Here is a 20,280-nt window from a genome sequence, read left to right on the forward strand (position 1 = left end):
AATATTTTGTTTAACATGGTTTTCCCACATAAAAAGTAAAAGAAAAAAAAAACTCTCGAAGCACATGCTTACTTCCTCAGTGAAAATTCCTGGATCAGGTCTGGTGTTTCTGGTCTCAGGTCTGTGACCCCTCTGTCAGTTTTGCTGCACATGTAGGGTGGAACAGTTACACCTTCATCATTATTGGTTCATGTAGTTTGGTGTTTTTTTCACTCATATTCATGATGCTGAGTTACTGAGTGAGTAGAGATGTGTACAAAATCACCTTTGTACTATATAGCATACTATGTTTACAATGAACCATTTTATTTGAAATTTATACTGTAAGTACTGTAAACCTGCTCCCATGTCTGACTAAAAGCTAAGCCATTCAACTGATGTATTTTTAAGCATCATACAGTAAAAGGCTGGAAACAACCTTGTTGAATAAAAAATAAACAATAATTATTCAGGAGGATATTGGTCAATGGAATGGTCATGCTGAATTCCCTCTTTGTAATGAATGACGATTTGGATTATTAGTTTTTTTTTAAACAAATCTTTATGAATTGTTTAGTTATTATAGTATGTGTGGAGTGGAGCGTTGCATTTAAACTTTGTTGTTAATGTAGCCAAATGTGACTCAAACCACCTTTGGAGGTGGTTTGGGTGATTGAATCTGCCCTTGAAAGTCCGTAAAATGTCACTGAAATTAAAAAATGAGTGGGCAAATAATGCCCCTGATAATTAGGAGTACCCTCCATCCGGGTCATTTATCACAAATAGGACAAATTTTTTTCATTTCTTTTTTTTCTGTGGTGATATTGTAGCATGAATGTGACCAGCGTTCCCTGTGGAAGGAACAGTGGCTCATTGTGTTGGAGGAAAAAAAACAGAAAAATATGGAACGGCAGTCGAATACAGATTCTCACATTACCACTGCATGTACAAAAATATACAGTTAATAAAGGAGGGAGTAGATTCACTAGTTTAGTTGGTGACAGACAACTTGTGCTGACACTTTGAAACTATGGGAAAGAAATCTAATGCAAATCAAAGTGGTACATATGGAGTGTATGTAGTCTGATATATTATTCAATGCAATGCAAATTTCGTAAAAGGAAGAAGCTCTTCTTGTGTTAATGGTGGAGGGTCACTTATGGAAGCAAATCTATGTCAGCATGTCTAGCCTTGAATTTCTTTGCATCTATATTATTTATCTGAATTTTTTGCCTTTGAAATCAAATTAAAAATCAAAGGCTTTTAAATTCGAAAATCTGGTGAGATGAAGCCTAGTTATTATCATTACATATGCCATATGTTCCTGTTGCTACCTCTTGTCTCCGCACAGAGAACACTGAGAGGGTAAACAGAGGATGGTCAAATATCTTTGCAGTAATCCAGTCTTGGCCCTTAACTGCCAGAGTCAAGTCCAGTACCTGTAAGCCTTATTCTATTTCATTTGTTTGACAATATGTCATTTTGTGATCACATTTTAAATTATCTACTGTTTTAAAAACTGATTATTTGAATTATTATTACATACTAAAATAAGAAAAGTAAATATATACAAATTCAAAGGGCTAAAAAGCAATAAACAGTCACAGAAGGCAATTGCTTTGAAATCAACTTTGAAAGTTAGCTACATAACATCATCATGTCATTTTTTTTGTGAAAGTGTGAAACTGGTAAAATTTTAAATCTATTAAGTGGTCATGATCTGGTATTGTTTTGTAAGAGATCCTAGTAATCCTGGTGATTTTCTGACAAAACCACTGTTAATGTTAATTTCTGGGTGGACCACAACTGCTGGGCCTGCCCTACAATGGCGGATGTCCCTGACTGACTGTCTGACTGACTGATCATATTTCCACCATTGGTCAGCCAAATTCCACATGACTGAGTTGGAGTCTCTTCATTGGCCGTAGCTCTTTCAAAATCATTTGGTGCAAACAGGTTTTATCAAGGGGGTGTTTACAACCTGCCGTGTTGCCAACTTAGTGCATTTGTCTCTAGATTAAGAGACTTGTTTTTGAACAGACTGGATATAAACCTGGTCATTACTGGATTACTGTATGGATGCCGACCGGGAGTTTAGGGTTATACCTCTTGTTACAGGCAGCAGCACTTTCCTGGCTGCTTGGGAACCTCAGGGAAGAAGAGAAGTGTCTCCAATACACTGAGCCTGGCCTCCATTAAATCAAATCAACTACTTTCCTTACATGTATCATTATTACTAAAGGAGTCAGAGAAATATTTCAACATAAGACACAACAAGCAGAGTTAGCAGGAGAGAGAGAGAGAAGTCATTGCTAACTGCTGAAGAAACTAGCAGATCTGAAAAGCATGTAAACAACAGAAACACCAGCAGCAGGAAATTAGATATTATGCTTACTGTAGCATAGCAATAAAAGCCCTGTGAATAAATGGGCTTTTAATTTGAAATGATTACAGGAAGTGTTGGGTTTCTATTAGCACATAATGCAGTAACTTTACCACAGCGAAAGGGAGAAAATAAAAACACAACTTCGTACCATAATACCTCTATGACCATTTCTACATATTAAAAGAGGGAGTTAGAAATAAACACATGCCTGTAATAAAACTGTTGTGGATCCCAGACAGAGGCTGTGCACTGAGTGAGAAACATATCCGGTCCAGCCATATACTAGGTTTTGACCTAGTCTTGTTCATCATTTCTCTATATGCAAATAAGCACATACATTAAAAAAAAAAGCAATCAGGATGTTTCTCAAAGAAGAAAGCAGGAAACTGTCTTCACCTCGACTCATTCTGTTCTATTCAAATTGCAGTTATTTTCAATCAAAGGAAGCCACGGTTCAATTAAGTTTATACACATATTGGTTTTAGAATTCCCCCAAGCTAGACATTCAAAAAGCTCTCCGTTGGTCCTTTTCATCACTTTCTAGATGAGTTTGCTCAGAGGACAAAATCAAACTCATTAACTCTCTGTAACGCCGCACCAAATAAATCTGTGTGAAGAGATCAGCAATTTGGACATGAGGTGATCATTTGCTGTATGTAATAATGATGCTAAAGGGACCGTGTCAAAATCACAGTGACAGTAATTGAAAACTCTTCGAGGGCCACTTAATGTTTCCCAGATGATAATACTGACATGCTTGTGCAGTAATGTGGCAAGTGTTTGTTACGCACATTTGATGGAAACCTTTAAATTTGGTGCTTTGGTTCTGGGGCCGTGAGCTTTTCCACTCCTGTGATATTAATTACAACTTGTAAAACAATTATCTACAAGAATAAATCAAACTGAACTGATGAGTTTAAATGCACACAATCGCTTGCTTTAATTTTTTCTTAACATTTTTGTACACCTGTTATTTCTCTTTTTAGCAATGACAATTCAATTATTGCAAAAATCTTATTTCCTTCTGTCACACATTTCAATGATTTATTTAATTCTGTTGTTAACACAGAGCCTTTTCTTCCCTTGTGTCAGGCCCTCAAACAATTATATCAAGGTCTGATCAGTGAAAATATGTGAAATTTCTTCTTTGGTTCTGGAGAAGCTTCAAAGTTCCTCTTCAGACATGTTTTAAATTTAAATATGTCAAAATATATTCTGCTATGATTAATATTTAGTTTTACATGGTGGCGTTTCAAGTTTCGGGGGGGGGTTGAAATATTTTCTACATCCGTCTTACCTGTAGTTGTAAACATTACAATTTACTTCCCATATTCATGCCAGGAAAAATCTTGTACTACGATTTCAAACACCCCTAAAGTGGACCATACCATTTCTGAACCTGAACAGTAAGTCTGCCTCCCTCACTGACATCAGTTCTTCATGCTATCTGTGCCCCCATGCGACACTGTGGGTAAATGTAAGTAGCAGTAGCTAAATATCTAGCTTTACATTTTACTTCCTTATCTTCAGAGTTTCTGAATTAGATTGTGTCATTCACTGATCAACGCTAACGTTGGCTAGTGTCTAACTTTGCCCTTAAGTTACAGTTAAGCTTACTAATGTTAGCTAGTTTCTAACTTTAGCATCAAGTTACAGTTTAGCTAACTAACGTTAGCTAGGTAACAGCATGCCTATTCATTTACAAAGTTGGCTCGACATTTTATTATCAATATAAAATATCATATATGATTTATTTTTTAGCAAACACTGATGATCATGAAGAGTAAGAAAATGGAGGATTTGCTGTAGAAATACTTTCTGACATCAATATAGAGTTTATTCATTTGTGTGGCTGTGTTGGTTTGTGCTTTGTTTTCACTCAGGAATTCAAGATTTTTACTTGGATGGGTAACTGAACAGTATTAAAATACATGTGTGCTGAAGGCTTAGTAATAGTATTGGCCGTGGTGGAATGTAATTAAGTACATATACTTGCACTTGAGGTCACATTTGAGAGGTCTATGAGTTGTTAACAGCTGCACCAAATACTGATTTTTCCTTTTAAACTTCTCGGATAGTTTAATTCTAATGAATGTTGAAATGTGTTATGGTTTGTCCTGACAGGACTATTAGGACTTTGTTTGACTATTTATGTTTGGATATTTGTTCATTTCCTGTTTTATTTTGTAATCATTTCCCTTGTGTGTCTCATATTAATTTTTCTTCCTGTCTTTCTTCTGTTTTCCTCCAATACAATTGTCTGCCCCGCCCTAATGTGTTTCACCTGTGTTCAATCACCCTTGCCTCCCTTGTGTATGTAGTCTCTGTGCTCCTGTTGTCTGTCAGTTCCTCTGTTCTACTTCAATTTGCATTTGTGAAATTTCCTGTCTAATTCCCCTGTGTTTTCAGTATTTGAATTTTCTGTTTCTTGCTTGGGTTTTGCTCCTGCTATTCTCCCAATTTGTTTCCCTAGTGTTTCAATTTTGTTCCTGGTATTTACCTCCATTTTGAGTTCTGTGAGTAAGTCACTTTTTCCACCAACCCCCTTTTTGTGTTTTTGTGTTGTGCTGCATTTGGGTTCAGTTTTTCCCCATAACCTGACAGAAATTATCCAATATTGCACCAAAATTAAAGGTTAGAAAAGAAGTCCAAAACTGAAAACAAATGTATTTATCAGAACTTTTTTCTTCCTCCCTCTCTGATTAATCATCCAATGATCCCTCAGATTGATCTGATGACCTTGTATATACAACTTTATATAAAGTAGTCTGACAGTAACATGCTGCTTACACAGTGTGCTTTATTCTTAATCACCTAATGATGTCATATATAATAACGGTCACAGGGAACTAACATTTTTACTTTTTATCCTTTAAACTACAGTTTGCTGCCAATTTATTTAAGTATGCTTTTTAATGCATCAGATTTAATTCACAGAGTCAACATAAACAAGTGGACGAGATATCCAGTAAAAAAGAAAAGCAAGCAGGAGGGGGTCAGTGAGCAGGCCGGACCTAGGACAATTGTGACATCCTGGGTGAAAGCTGGATATAGTCTTTCAACATCATGGGTGCCAGGGAGGAGAGCCCAGGAGCGTCAATTTTTTAAGGTAAGGCTGATTTGATAGAATATTTTGCATTAGGCTACTTTGAGGACTTAATTCATATTAGTTACATAGTCGATCCAGCTTAGGCTTTTGAGCCTATACAGCAAATATCCAGTACCAGTACAGGACACTATATGGAATGTTGAATGAGATGATTTGGAAAGTTTTTATGTTTTTTTATTAGACTATTTTCAAAGTCAGAAAACAGCTGAATATTTTAAAGTATTGGGTGGTTTTTGTCTAATGTTAGTAAGGCACAGGTCGAGATGCCTAATGGTGGGAACACATCTGTGTTGTTGGTATCTGTGTATTTGGTTCTGGTACAGAATTGTGGGGAAATGATGGTCTGCTGTGGTTTGTGTGTGTGGGATTGAGTTGCTGGCAGTTTTGCTCTAGATACTATACTACAAACGTGTGGTACATGCTTCATGAGCTAGTGTTACGGATTTGATTCATCATCTACAGACTGCAGACATTATGTTAAACAAGCATAGTCCTGTGAGGATTGTAAGACTTCAATTCACTGAAGCATCCGCCTGACGTTCTATTTTGTCCAGAAAATGCTGACCCCCCCCGATTATATTTCCTAATGGAGAAATCTGGATCAGGCCTTGAGCCCCGCCCACCACCTGCTTGGTGGACAGGTGAAAGAGCAGAGAGCATCAAGATGGTTAGAGGAGGAAACATCAGAGAGGCGCAGTCACATGTTTGAGCCTCAGTGAGACTCAGACTCAGATGAGGAGTCTGCTGAGACCAGAACCAGAGACTAGCAGACGGGTCAGAACAGTTAGCATAGTTAGCATCTTTTATTTGTTTTTGTTGTTTGTTAGCTTGTAACTGGCAGTGGCTGACACAGTTTTAGTGGTTGTGCTAATGCTAACTCTCTCTCTCTGTACTGACAAGGTTTTAGGTTTATTAAGCCCTGCCCACCGTCCCCACAAGTTGACAGGATTGGCTCCCTAGGTTTTTTTTTGACGTATGAAACCCTGGCTGTCTGAAAACGTTTTTTATGAGACTATCATTGGTTCACTGCAGTTCAAGGTGGAAATACTCAGTCAAGGCTTTCTTTATCCCATGAAATGTCTTGTATTATATTAAAAACACCATATGGACACGTTAACAAGATTAAGAGCTTGATTTTCATTGGACCTCGTTTGCACCAGTTGTGACCACATCTATATGTTTTATGCATACATGTACAAGTACAAAAGAGTTGAGCAAGAACAATGATTGAAAAACAATGCTATCCCAGCTGTAAATGGACTGTCAGCACCAGATGCTTCAACTTACTACAGAGTACTGAAAGCCTGCTCACTAATTCATTTGCAATGTTTATGTTGACAAGACATCAGCCTGGTATCTGCAGACAGCTGGGTATAGTGTTAGCTTCCCCACAGGGACAGACTGAATAAAGCAGAATCCACACACTGTTCACTCGACTTCCCCAGCTTTGCATCTTGTAGCCAGAGATAATATCTCCTCAACAAAACAAAGAGCTCAGATCAGATCTTTCTTCAATCTAACCCTTGACAAGATAGCCTGAGTCAGCTATTTATCCTGACTCGCTAAAGTCCTGTAAACAGCAGCAGGTCTATAGACTGTAACTACTAACATCGGAGTTTCCTGCGTAGACTGAACTTGCGTCAGAGTTTACAAGACTGTCGTGACTCAGTGTGCCTAATATAGCTAGCTATCAGCTAGTTTGAATAAATCATGTCTTTTGACTTGGATTAAAGGAAATGTAGGATACAGTTGCGTTTTGGTCGATTTCCTGTTTTACTTTGATATGTATTATACTGTTTGTCTGTTCATTTTACATCCTGTCTTTGTCCAGTTTCCTGCCACAGTGATTTGTGAATGTGTTACACCTGTGTCTTGTTACCTGCCCCTCTTGTGCGTAGCCTTTGTGCTCCCACTTGTCTTGGTCGGTCCGTCTGTTGTGCTCCTGTTTTAACTTTCTGAAACAGATAATCCAACAAGTATGCCCACTTCATGCAGCAACTGGCCGATTGTGCAAAGGTATGAAAGTCTGCAGGATTTTTACTTCTCTCTCAGGCCGGCTTTTTTCATCATTAATACAACTGCTTCTATCATTCTGTCTATACAACTCAGGGATAACCACAGCTTTGAGGAAGTACTCACCTCAAAGCATTCACAATTTGTGTGTTATCACATCGAGACCACAAAGACACACAAAACACACGATTCATGACCTACCAAGTAAAGCGTTAGAGTTGAAATGGAGAAGATACGGCGTACGGTTTGTAGCAACAATAGAAACAAAATAAGGGCACATGGTAAAGAGCTACATTTCACGAGATAGAGACATTAAAAACCAAGAAGTAAAGATGAAGATAGATGAGCAGGCAGAAAGAGAGTTCAAGGTGCTCATTAAAATGAAGGGAATAAGCCCAGGCTTTGACTCAGCTCACTGAAAATGTCAAAGGATCTTAGAAAAGAAATAAATGAGATGTGTTGCATGCTCGTACGCTTACCAATGGAATTCGCATGATATTCTCCTAATCTTGGGAAATGGGCAAAAAAATTTCCACCAAGGGTAAAGTTTAAAGAGCCAAATGTAATGTGTCAGTAGAGAGATCTGAACCCGGAAGGCAATATTTACATGTGGCACACATGATATGACTCTGCAGCTGTGTGCAGAGGCCAGAGTCCTTTTAAGTATTGTGCTACTGACCATGACTGGAAAGGATTATATAGTTCCATGAGTCCAAGTGTATCAGTTGTGGATGAATCACTTAGCAATATTCCACGGATACCGACATTATACAAAAGCAGAACAATCACATAAAGTGAGACTGGAAAAGTAAATCCTCTGTGCTGAAAACTCAGAGAGCTGGCAGTAGCAAGTGCAGCAAACATGGTTTGGCGTCAGTGATAAGCCATTAAGGAGGTCATGGTAAGGACATTCAGTGTTTATGAACCAAAGGCTTTGTACTCTCCGCCTGTTGATACAGCTGCGTGTTGGCTTTGCTGCTTGTTGCTTATTGTGTGTGAACATCTAAACCTTGGAAAATCACAATTTTGCTCCTACAGTATACTCATGATTTGAGCTTGGGGTTTGAATGGTTGAGTTAAATTTGTAACAGCAAAGAATCACATTGATTATAAACTGTTTCCTGCCTGCAAGTAATCCCCCAGACCAGTGGTGGTGGTAGTGTACCTCTAAGCAGGCTCACCGACCTCCAATAAACAGTGCTGGAAGAAGGTAGTGTTGAGGCTCCAGCCTAGTTAGGCTTTGTGCTATTTAAATTAGAAAGTCTTTATTGTCCCCAAGGGGCAATTTGGTTTGCAACAGTACTCAACACAACCAATACACATCATAAATAAAGTAATGCAATAAAAAATGCATAAAACCATCAAACATATAGTAGATTTAATCATAAGTTACACTAAGATATGAAGCATGAATAGCCCATCAGTATTTGTCAAGTAGGCCAACAACTTGTTTAAAAGCCAAACAGCTGACAGGACAAATTACCTCAAACATCTGTTTGAATTGGGCCTCCAATGGAAAGTGTTCCTCCTTCCTGATGGCAGGAGTTGAAACTCTGCATGGATAGCATGATGGGTGGTTTGCCAAAATGACCATTGCCCTCTGAGTGGCTCTGACTTGATAAACATGGCCAACATCATTCAAGTTAGTGCCAGTGATCTTTTGGCACAGTCTAACAATATTTCACATCTCATTTTTGCTAACCATACTGAGGTTCTCAAACCAACAGATTATTGCAAATTGTCAGAATTTGTCAGAATATGCATGCCACTGTGTTTGTATGCTTATTAAAAGGCCTGTTGGTGGGTAATGGCTACTGCATTGTCCCAGGAGTCGTAAACCTAAACCTAAAATTTCTCCATGTGTCCTCACAGATCCTCAGCACTAGCTTGTTACCTTAGCTATGTAACATGCCAGCAGCTGCTTGCTGCAGTGAGGTTCGTGTTAGGGGTATATCTTTACTTGGTTTGATCCAACACCTGCGTCTGTGTTACTGAGGATGTTAAAATACCTCCATTGTTTGAATTGTAAAGAAATAAAGTGCTTGAATAACTTGTTTTGAAAAGTAGAAGTTACTCAACTCCAGCCCTGTGAACACCTCTGTGCTTTGAACAGTAAAGAAATAAAGTGCTTGTTTGTCCTAGAAAGGACTTATGGTTACTAAATGTAACTCTAGCCTTGTGGATACCTCTATGGGTTGTGAAAGAAAAAAGTGCTTGAATTACTTGGTTGTGCTGTAATGTGACTGAGCACTGGGGCGGAGCGCCGGGGCTGATTGACGGAACTGGCAACAGGTGTGCCTGTTTTCAGGTGCAGAGACTCTGTGTTTCATAGACAAAAGTGTGGCAGCCGGGGTTGGAGCACATGTACTCTGGTTAGGGCTGCCAGCGACAAAGACAGCTAGAGCAGGGGGTTAGTTGATCCAGTGTTAGGATGGGCGGTCAGATGCCTCCTTTAGGTAGTCAGGGGTTATAGTGGGTGCTGTGGCCGCCATCGCTCCTTGTCTCGGGCCCCATTACGAAGCCAGCCGGGCTGCGTCCACGCCATCCAGCGAAGCCGTTTCCCCAGGGAGTTGGATGGTGTCTCAAGCTAAGACCCTGGGGGGGTCTGAGCTTGAACTGAACAACACTGAGTTGAGTAACCCATTGTCTTTCTTTTATAACCTTACCTTGTATGTGTGTTTTAAAGCTTTGTTAGTGTGGGGTGGGAGCGCAACAGGGAATTTGTCCATACCTGTGCAGAATAGTGGAAGGGTTTTTACTTCAAGTGGTGACATCAGGTGTGAGTTGCAGTGCATTACGAACTGTGTAGTTTGCAGTGCCTCAAGTAGAGGGTGTCAGTGTGCTATGTTCAATAGTGTGCCTTAAGCTAGAAGTCTAGCCCTGTATTTGACTATTGTAGTGGTTAATAGTGAAAGCCCTTGAAAGGGCTTGAATAAAGTCTGTTGCGCAGTAGTTAGTTGTCCAGTACTTCCAAAAAGTTCCGAAATTTTCTTTACAAATCTATTTCAATGATGTACAGTGTACAACCTATTATAAACACTTCACTAGAACAATCTATTACAACAATACCAAAAAAATACAGAATAAAATCAACATCTTTCTGACAGAGTCGTGACAGAACTGGATATCTTGTTGAAAATCTGTTGGATGAAATGTTATTTGAAAGCAGTTTGCTGAAGTTTTACTAAACTGTTTCATGTTATTCTTTGACTAAGATGAGTCATAGTTTTAGTCAAATTGACTAAACATAAAAAGGATGAGGCTGACTAAATATGAATATGATGAGTCGCGAACGTGACTAAGACTATGGCTAAATCTAAAAATAGCTGACAAAATTAACACTCTTTTGATTTCCTAATTTTGAGTTCCATCCTCAACCGGGTGTTCCAGTTTTGATGCAGTAATGGAAGTAAAGGAGTAAAAGGAGTAAAGGAGTCTTTCACTGTTGAACTTTGAGTTCTATCCCTTTGAGGAAGTCTAACCACCTTAGAGTTATTCACTGCTGGGGATTGCTGATTGTGAGGCAACTGCAGGACTAATTTCCTCTGGTGGCTATCACAATAACATAACACCTCGCTGAACAAAGAGCAATTCAAATTGGGTTGCTCATAATCCCTATTAATTCATACACTAACAACAAACAAACCAACAATAGAAACAGACACAGGTCTTGCGTATTTGTTTACAGAAAAACTTGAATTGTACAGAACCCACCTATAAGTTCCTGTGAAAAAAACACACTTTTGAGAACTGGCCATTGTGTTGACTGTATGGCTCAAACACAAGCACAGTCTAATAGAACAGGCAGAAAAGAAACTGCCCGTTCGCATGGACTTTGTATGGCATCAATAGAATTTGCTATTTGGAGGTGGCCCTGATTTAAACTTGTAATACCTGGGTTTTAAAGGGAAAAAGATAATTAAGAGGAGATCAGTAAATGTATGTATGGGTTTCTCTGCCCAAAATGTAAGTTATGAAATTGACTTTTAGAGAAATCACAGAACAAATAACATCAGTTTAATGAACATAATGCATTGGAGTGATGTAGAATAAGACATTGAAATGATGAGGCACTTGGAGTTTTCATATCCCACCAAATTGCTCGACCCTGTTTATGTGTCACATGTTCCAATTTGAGTTTATTTGGTGGAATAATCAATAAGTCAATTACAACACCAAGGAGATTTAATTATAAAAAGAACAAGATATTAATTCTAAAGATGGAGATGAAGTAAAGTGTGGATAGTGAGAAAGGAGAAGATTAATGAAAATTCAATATGTGAAGTAATAAGTTAAGCAGCATCAAAGTTTATCCCAGTGAAAAACAGTTCTTCAAGGCAGACCAACAGTTGGAGTAAGGCCAGCTGGGAATGAAGACTGCCTCCTCTTGAAACTTATAATCTATACATACAAGAGATTGAGAGCAAAAGAGAGAAGAGTCGTAAAAGTCATGAAAATACAGCAGCTTGCAGCAAATTAAGGCCAGACACAAGGCTTAGTTTGGTCTGGAATTTAGTAGAGGGCAATCAATTTACTACTTTTACTACTTATTGGAGCTGTACTTGTGAGTAGTAAAGAGAATGCAAATATGCTTGCAAAGGAATTTCAGCTACTAAATATTTGAGAGAATGTGTGTTAGAATGAGGAGACGAGAAAATGTTGTTGACAGTTTAGCCATGTAGCAGAGTAATTCTGAGGCAGTCAGTTAATTATGAGGTAAAACCTAGTTCATGCTTCATAACATTTTCAAAGTGTAAACTATGGTTTTAAATTCAAAAATAGGATTCAAACAATAGGAGATACAATGTCAGTTCTGACTCTTGCTTTGTGGACATCAAACAAACTGTGGCAGCCTGAGCTTCTTCTGGCAGCTGCTGTTTGTCTGTCTAACAACAGAATGGACTCACTTTCTTTACAAACTTTTCAATGTCCTGATGATGATGTGATGAGCCAAGATCCAAAAAGTTTCTCCTTATTTATGAAACCTCTGCTGAAGAATAACTTAACACGACGCTCCACGTACCTCATTTTAAAGCAGGTTAACGCTGCTGCTCTTCTGATATTTTCCACTTTATTCTCATAATATTACGACTTTATTCTTGTAATTTTATGACTTTATTCTCGAAATTTCAGATTTTTTTTTCCCTCAATGTGGCCCTAACACTCCGTTGTCGGAACAGACACAGGAGAAACAATCTGAAATTGAAACAAGGCAGCACCAAAAGACCGGTCCATGGCTGCTCCACAAATCACTTGGTTTACAATATGTAAAATGTAAACCAATCAACAGACCAGGATCCATCTAAACACAATTCAGTTGGTCACCTGACCTCAGTCATTACAATGGGTGTTTTGAATGGTGTTGCTGCAGGACAGGAGCTAAGGCATTAGTCTGGTTTGAGACGCTTTGTGTGTTTCTGTATATCTTTGAAGATATAAATAATGTATTCTTGATGAGTGCATCATTTTTCCTCGTTTGCTTGTTAGATCCAACAATGTAGCCAGTTAACTCTAGTAGGTAGCAGTGGAGACGCTACGTATCACAGCAACAGTAATGATTGAAAGACCATATCAGTCACTGGTTAAATATAAATCTACATTGTTATAACAATGGCAAATTGAGCTTTGAACAACAATTTTACAGACATAATGTGTCCATGGCACTGTAGAGTGTGACATCAAGAAGCTATTCAACAAGCATTTACTGAATGTATTCAGCTAATGTCTGACTATATAGAATATCTCAATGTATGGTTGTTAGGAGTTAAAGCAGCCAGTTCCAGAAATTGCAGCTGCACTGTTTAACTTCCATGTTACAATTTGTACCACAAAGTCTGACTCTCTTCAGTACATATGTGAGGATTAAGGGTGTTTTGACATGTATATCTGATGTACTGCTGTCTAGGACCATAGATTTTGACATTTTTAAGCTCAGAGTGAGCTACTGACTCCACCAAACTCACGGCTAATCCAAAAATGGACAAGGAGGTGGGGTGTGTGCATGCCGTTTTGTGGTAAGCTTACGTTCACCCACCTGTCACTCAAAACGGCACAAACTCATCTTATCTCATGCTGTGACATTGGTCACATTCTTGTTGACCGGATGGGCTTCACTAGATTAAACATTAGATAACATTTTTTTCATTCTTACTTGTTGTGCAGGGAGCCTGTTGTTTGACATTAGCGGACTCAATTTTCTAAGCAATGCTCGATAGTGTTGCGTACTGCTGGCATTGAGGCAAAGCACTCAGGAGAGAGCATAAACATCACATCCTTCGGACTCTCAGAAAATCTGGCCTGTCTCCTTTACATAGAAATGACACACAGGCAAGTCGGGGGAAGATTTCAATCTTTAAGTTACATTATAATAGGTGCATATATTAGCAATAAAAAAAGCTATTAATACATGTAAATTACTTCGCAGTCTTACATATAGTACCTTTTTAAAAGTGTGTTGTCACCTACTTCATCTGTATTCATTGTGTGGGACATCAGTGAGTTTTGAGTTTAGTGGCTTTGAATCAATATGCTGTATTGTGCTTCAGAACACAATCCAACATATTTAGTGGCAGTTGTCTTTAGTTTACATGGAGCAGCCCTTGCTAAATCCACTTTCAGTTCCAGAGCACCATATATTTGAAAGCACAGGTCCGTGCTGCCTAATCCTCAACCATTTTGCACATTATGTTAGTTAAAATCACCACTGAAATGGGTTCTACCTAGAAGCAGAGCATTTGGAAGCGAGATAAAACTCTGAGTGCTCTGTTCTCCCCAGGAGGTTGTCTTAAACCCACTGCTTCTGAACGGCCTCCTCCTCCTCATCATCCTGTCCTCAAGCAAGTAAAGCAATCACTGACTTCCTCTGATCCAGCTTTATTCCCAACATGTTATTTCCTCCTTTGCATGTGAGAATGCATTGCCCCAAATTCCTACATGATCACAGACTTATATCTGCTTCATCTGAGTATCACATCCTATTTGTAATATTTATTAAGTGAATTTTTTTTGTCTCCGTGTGAAGATGAAAGAATGAAACGTAGCTCACATCAGCTGACACTAAGGAATAACAAATACATAATACATGTTTGAAAGGCTCTGTTATTCCAATAGATGTATTTTCTCACATTCAGGAGGTCAGTGTTTTGACTTTAACCCAGGGAGGGTGTCATTTGCATTTTTTTTCCTGCTTCATGAAATTAACTTCACTATCTGAAACAGTTTATTGATGAACAATTGTAGTAATTTATCTTGATTGTTTTGTTTTTTTTTTTAGCCTATGTTCTTCTGCTTTGCACCAACATGGTAACAGTGTAAACTGTGGCATGTGATTTTGAATGTTTTTTTGTCAGCTTGCCATTTATTAATTGGTAGTTTTATTCATAGTTTCTGCTGATGTGTTGAGTCACCATGGTAACAGATATTCTTCTCCTCTATGGCAAAGTAAATGGCAAAGGCACTTTTACCTGTAACCTATAGCAGTGTTAGTTAAAATAGTGTTTGCACGTGCAGATGCAGTAGTCTTTCATGGACCAAATATCTTGTCATTTTACAAATTTCATATTTAATGTGATATGTAAACTGTTTTGCATATTACAAAAAATAACTGAAAAGAACAAAAAAATGTCATTGCTGTGTGATGGGAGTCATGCTGTGAGTTTTTTGTTTCTAAGTTTGTCTTGTTTTAGCAAAAGATTAAAACGTGCACAGCTTAACAAAGAAGAGGAAGAATTAAAGTGAAGCAGTGTGTTCACCTGTCACACTGAGATGAGCAGTTGTACAGTGTTGGTGAGTTAGAGGAGTGATTTCCTGTAATGTTCTGTGTGACAGCAGAGCTGCATGAGTCAGAAGAAAAGTTCAGCCATCTCTGCAGCGGACTATCTGGACACTCACAGGGTGTGTGGACGCTTATTAATCTCATTCACAGATATTCCCGTGTCGCTGGGTGCTGCTACTTCTTGAGTTACTTCATTAATTGTGCATTATTACTGCAAGTTCTGGCCAGTTGTTACAAGTTTTTGGGGCAGCAGGGGACTATGAAAAAGCTCACTCTCCCAAAAACAAACCTCTTTGTGTCGTTAATTCAGCGGACGCACTCAGCTGAATGCAATCAGTCCTGACATATGAACAGCTGTGTTCAATTAGGCTCATTCTATATCAGTAGAGACTGTTGCTGAAGTGTCAGCAGAAACATCAGCCCTGGTGTGTAGCCCTCCTCGGATGCAGGCCGACTCATATAAAATTCAATTGTGAGTCTAACGAGCAAGTAAAACAGTCTTATTTTCCCTGTGCAGTTAAACTCTAACCCACACTGTAGCACTGTGCCTCCACTCCATTCTTGTTGTCTCTAGTAAATGTGTAACACACCCCCTGCGATATGTTGCAGGGGGTCTATGGGTTCCTAAATTTGACTGACTGTTTCTACAAAGGGCAAAAGATCTCACAACATGACATTTTAAAAACATGTTTTATAAAACATTAAAACCACAGAAACTTGTGGCTTGAGGGATATCATGAGGCTTCAGTTATATGGCTAGAATTAACCCTACACAGTTGTATGCCTCCATTGTCCAGCTGAGTAGAGAGAGGAAATATGGTCAATTGTTTTCGGGTTGTCTGTCCTTCCGTCTGTATGTACATCCCATCTCAGTAATGCCTTGATGGAATTTATTCAAATTTGGCATAAACATTCACTAGGACTCAAGGATGAAATGTTTGGTGGTCAAAGTTTAAGGTCACAGTGACCCCAAAAAACGTGGTTTTGGCCTTTGGAATGCAATATCTCTGTAACACCATGAGGGAATTTTTCAATTTGGTAAAAACATTCACTTAGACTCAAGAAGGAACTGATTACTCAAACTCAGGCTTTGTACCTGTTACCATGCGTCTCAATAGAGTAAACTCAGTACAGTATAGTCCAGGTTGTCCTGCCGACAAGATCGCTCAAAACCTTCTGAAAATCACTGCTTCATTCTAACCGTTTGTTTTCTTCCCTCAAACACATGAGCGCCCAGGCTGTGTGCCTCTCTCTCTCACTTCTCCTTCTCTATCTCCTTCCTGTTCCTCTCAAGTCCTCCCACCTCCAGAGCTGCAGCTGTAGAGTCTTGCACACCACCTACTGCCCCATGATCCTGTTTAACACCTGCTGCCAAACCTGCCAGATTTTACTATAATTAATAATAATAATTATTAATGTTATTAGCTGTCATTATTACTTTTATAAGTAGGAGCACTACAGTTGCCATCATATTACTATTGCTGTTACTGCCACTACTATCACTATTATTAATATTGCTATCATTGCACGTTCTTTTTCTTTTCCTCTGCGCTCTCTCTTGCTCTCTGTTCTCTCTCTGTCTATCTCTCCAACCCAGTCGGTCGAGGCAGATGGCCGCCCACCCTGAGTCCGGTTCTGCTCGAGGTTTTCTGCCTCTTAAAAGAAAGTTTTTCCTTGCCACTGTCGCCTAGCGCTCCTCTTGTGGGAGTAGGTAGATCTCTGTGAATAATATTATAAAGAGAAGGTCTAGACCTCCTCTATTTGGAAAGTGCCTTAAGATAACTTATGTTGTGAATTAGCACTGAACAAATAAAAATCGACTTGACTTGATTAGAATTTGGAGGTCAGAGGTCAAAGGCCAAGGTCAGTGTGACCTCACAAAACTCTTTTTAGTTATGTTTTATGTGACTCTTAATAAACAGGCATGTAACCTGAAACTAGTCAGAGTGGTGGAGGCTGACAACCACGAGGAGGTGATTCTAGTTTTAACCTTTATTTATTCAGGGTAGTTTCACTGAGAGGCAAGCTCTCGTTTGTAAGTGCTGTTTGTTTCACTTTTCCCATGTTGTTAAAGGCCCAGAAAACCTACTTTTCCTACATAATCACACAGTTTTCTTCAGAAATGTGTTGTGTTTTGGTTCATTTCCACAAGGGATTGTCAGGAGTTTTTTGTTTTGTCATGTGCTCTTCTTACTGGTTTGAAGTTGACAGAGTTTCCTTGCAACCAACCGGGAATTAGCAACATTTCAATCAAAACATGATGACAGTTGCAGTTTGCTTATGTTGCTGTCACTGTCAATCAAATCTGATCAAACCGGTCTCACATAGTTCTGAGGAAGCAGATCGGCTGAATTACAAAGGATATTATTTCTGAACTTTAACTTTGTCTTGTTGCATTTCATGTATATTTAATTTTATAGAGAAATGCTTAATACACACACAAAGTTGGAAATACACAAAGGAGTACACTACATGCACACACCTGTGCTTGCCACTGACCGCTCTAGCTCAGCCCAGCTAAAGATGATTAGTTGGTACGAAGCAGCATTAAATATAATTACTCCCATTAGAAAAGTGTGCCAGGCCACCCCCCGATCTGCTTTTTCTCTACCCATGCTCCCTCTCTCCGTTCCCAGCCTCTCTTGCTCCCTCTCTCCCCTCGGTCTCTCTGCCACCCACACACAGCCCAGCTCTGCTGGTTGCAGACTGGGAGTTGACATTCTGAGAAACCATTAAAAGTGCTCATTATTGGGAAAGAAAAGGAGGGCAGAAATCAAAGAGATAGCTACTTATTCACTGCTGGGGTTCCCTGATCTGTTGTGCACTCATTCCCCAGCTTCTCTACCTTTCTATTCGCATCTTCCATCTCTTTCTTTCTATGTTTTTTTTTCTGCTCTTTGTTCTGCGGCCTCAATTAAGCTTTCCCCTCCAGCTCTTTCATACCACTGTCAAAAAAAAGTTGTATTGTCTTCTGAAAACAATGTGAAGACATCTTAGCTGTTAAGATATTTTATTTTCTATGATGATGAAAGCAATATTTGCTGTTTTTCCTCTAGCCTTCACTGAAGACTTCCTCTACTGTCCTGTGATGGTCAGAATGTGGTTTCAGGGGATTTCTGGAAGGTCAGCCGACCTCAACCACTGAAATGCATACTGATCAGTTGACTCCTTTGCTGTATGAGGATATTCATCCATATTTGAAATACACTTCTGCTAGAAGAGTTTTTTTTGGATAGAATCCATTTTAATAGTGCCAGATATATTGACATTAGGTCTGCAATTATTTTCAATTAATTTTATTCCATGAATTGAGCTAATTCATCATTTGGATGACATTCCACCAGGTATTAACACACAATCTGTATCTGAGTAGTGAATAATATATGACATATTTTCATTATTACCAGACTGTCATCTGGTCTCAATATGCAAATTAGATAAATGGCTGGTGATGGCGTGTTTCAGGCGAAGGGAAGGATGCACTATGATGTGTGACTTTTTGGTAGCTATGCTAACTGTGGTAACATTACTTATCATGACACCGTGTCTACACAGAAGTCTTAGCATGAGCACCACGTTAGCAGACCAGCAGCTCCGGCGTCTCTGTCTACACAAGTTGCGTTCAAGCAGTATAACATTTTAGGTCAGCCACGTTCTTTTTTTCAGAATTTAGCTACAAGGAGTCCATTCAATAATTCCCCATTGTTTTATTTTCAACCATATATTATGTCCTATGTCCTATATAATGTCCTTTTTGCTATCTTTTTTTTATCATGCTAGGTGCAGCACCTTCTCTATTTATTGAACACACTGAGCTCCATGGACCCCAACTCTCGTCATTGTTACGTGGGTCCCATCTGTGATATTAATTTACATAGGAATGTTATTAATGCATGGGCTAATGGGTTCATCAACAAACTTACATTCAGGGCCCCCCATATGAGCATCTCCAAAAATGGTTCAGCTTTTAGACGAAGTGCTGGAAGCTTAGTGAAAAATACAACTTAAAAAGTACATAACTAGCAGAAATGTAAAGTGGCCACAGTTCCATTTCTCACCACTCACAGATCAATGAATATAGTCTTTAATAATAGGCCAAATATACGAACGTGGATTTGGAAAACGAAACATTACTGTTATAAGCTCCAGGGGCAGAAGTAACGTGAGACCGAACAAATGACCTGAGATTTGCATAAACGACTCGAGATTTCAGAGTAAGCCTCACAAATGCGAGTCTTTAAGCCCTCAGTGGAACTACCAGCCGCAGGATGAAAGGTGCAGCCCATTTTGCATTCTATAATGGGATACCAAACCAGTCCAAATGGAATTTGAAAGGGAAATGCATTGTATAATTTCCTACCTGTTTTCTTTCTTCACAGATGGGTTGGGTTGTCGGTTCAATGATCGTATCAGGGACACTCTCTCTGTTACACATGGAGGTCAGCATCGAGATGAATGTAATACTCATATTTTGTTATAGCGCGACAAATTAGGAGTGCAGAACACGTTAACACTAGAACCACCCAGGCGGTCTGATAGACTGTTTGAGTTTGTATTATGTAAATAACTTTGTTTAAATGAAAAGTACACGTCTCTCACTCAACAACTTTTCCCAAATATATGTTTTTGATGTTTTCTGAAGACCAGACAGTATTAAAATAAAAAAACACAAGATTTCTGAGCCTGTCATATAGACAGCTGTGGCCAGCTCTGGCCATAGGAATTATAACAATGTTTCCATTTTGCGGTTTTTGCACGTCTATTTTTTTTTCCACTGTTCATTGTTTTCATTTAACATTAGGCCTACATTTTTATATGTGGATCCGGAGAGATCAGCACATAAACTGCTGTCTAGTCCAGTCAAATGCCACACCGGTCTCTGTGCGAGCCTGTAGGCTACATCAGCTTCAGGTGGAACGAGTGTAAAAAAAAAAAAACCTCTGGCTGTTGATGATAAACAACAACAAAAAATAACAATCCAATAAACCTCAGAGCGAACAGCGACAGCGGCTTTTGACA

At 39.0% G+C, this 20,280-nt stretch overlaps 1 long non-coding RNA gene across 2 annotated transcripts in view; it reads left to right on the top strand.

Annotated features, from left to right (window-relative positions):
- The first annotated feature begins 3,481 nt into the window (after positions 1-3,481).
- The window catches only part of LOC130173725 (uncharacterized), a 34,146-nt gene continuing 17,347 nt past the window's right edge, over positions 3,482-20,280 (top strand). Inside the window, exons 1-2 of one of the 2 annotated variants that reach the window (XR_008828477.1) lie at positions 3,482-3,771; positions 5,303-5,474. This is a non-coding gene — a long non-coding RNA (uncharacterized LOC130173725). The other variant, XR_008828478.1, reaches the window with a different exon arrangement.

Source organism: Seriola aureovittata, chromosome 8, assembly GCF_021018895.1.
Source record: "Seriola aureovittata isolate HTS-2021-v1 ecotype China chromosome 8, ASM2101889v1, whole genome shotgun sequence".
NCBI lineage: Eukaryota > Metazoa > Chordata > Actinopteri > Carangiformes > Carangidae > Seriola > Seriola aureovittata.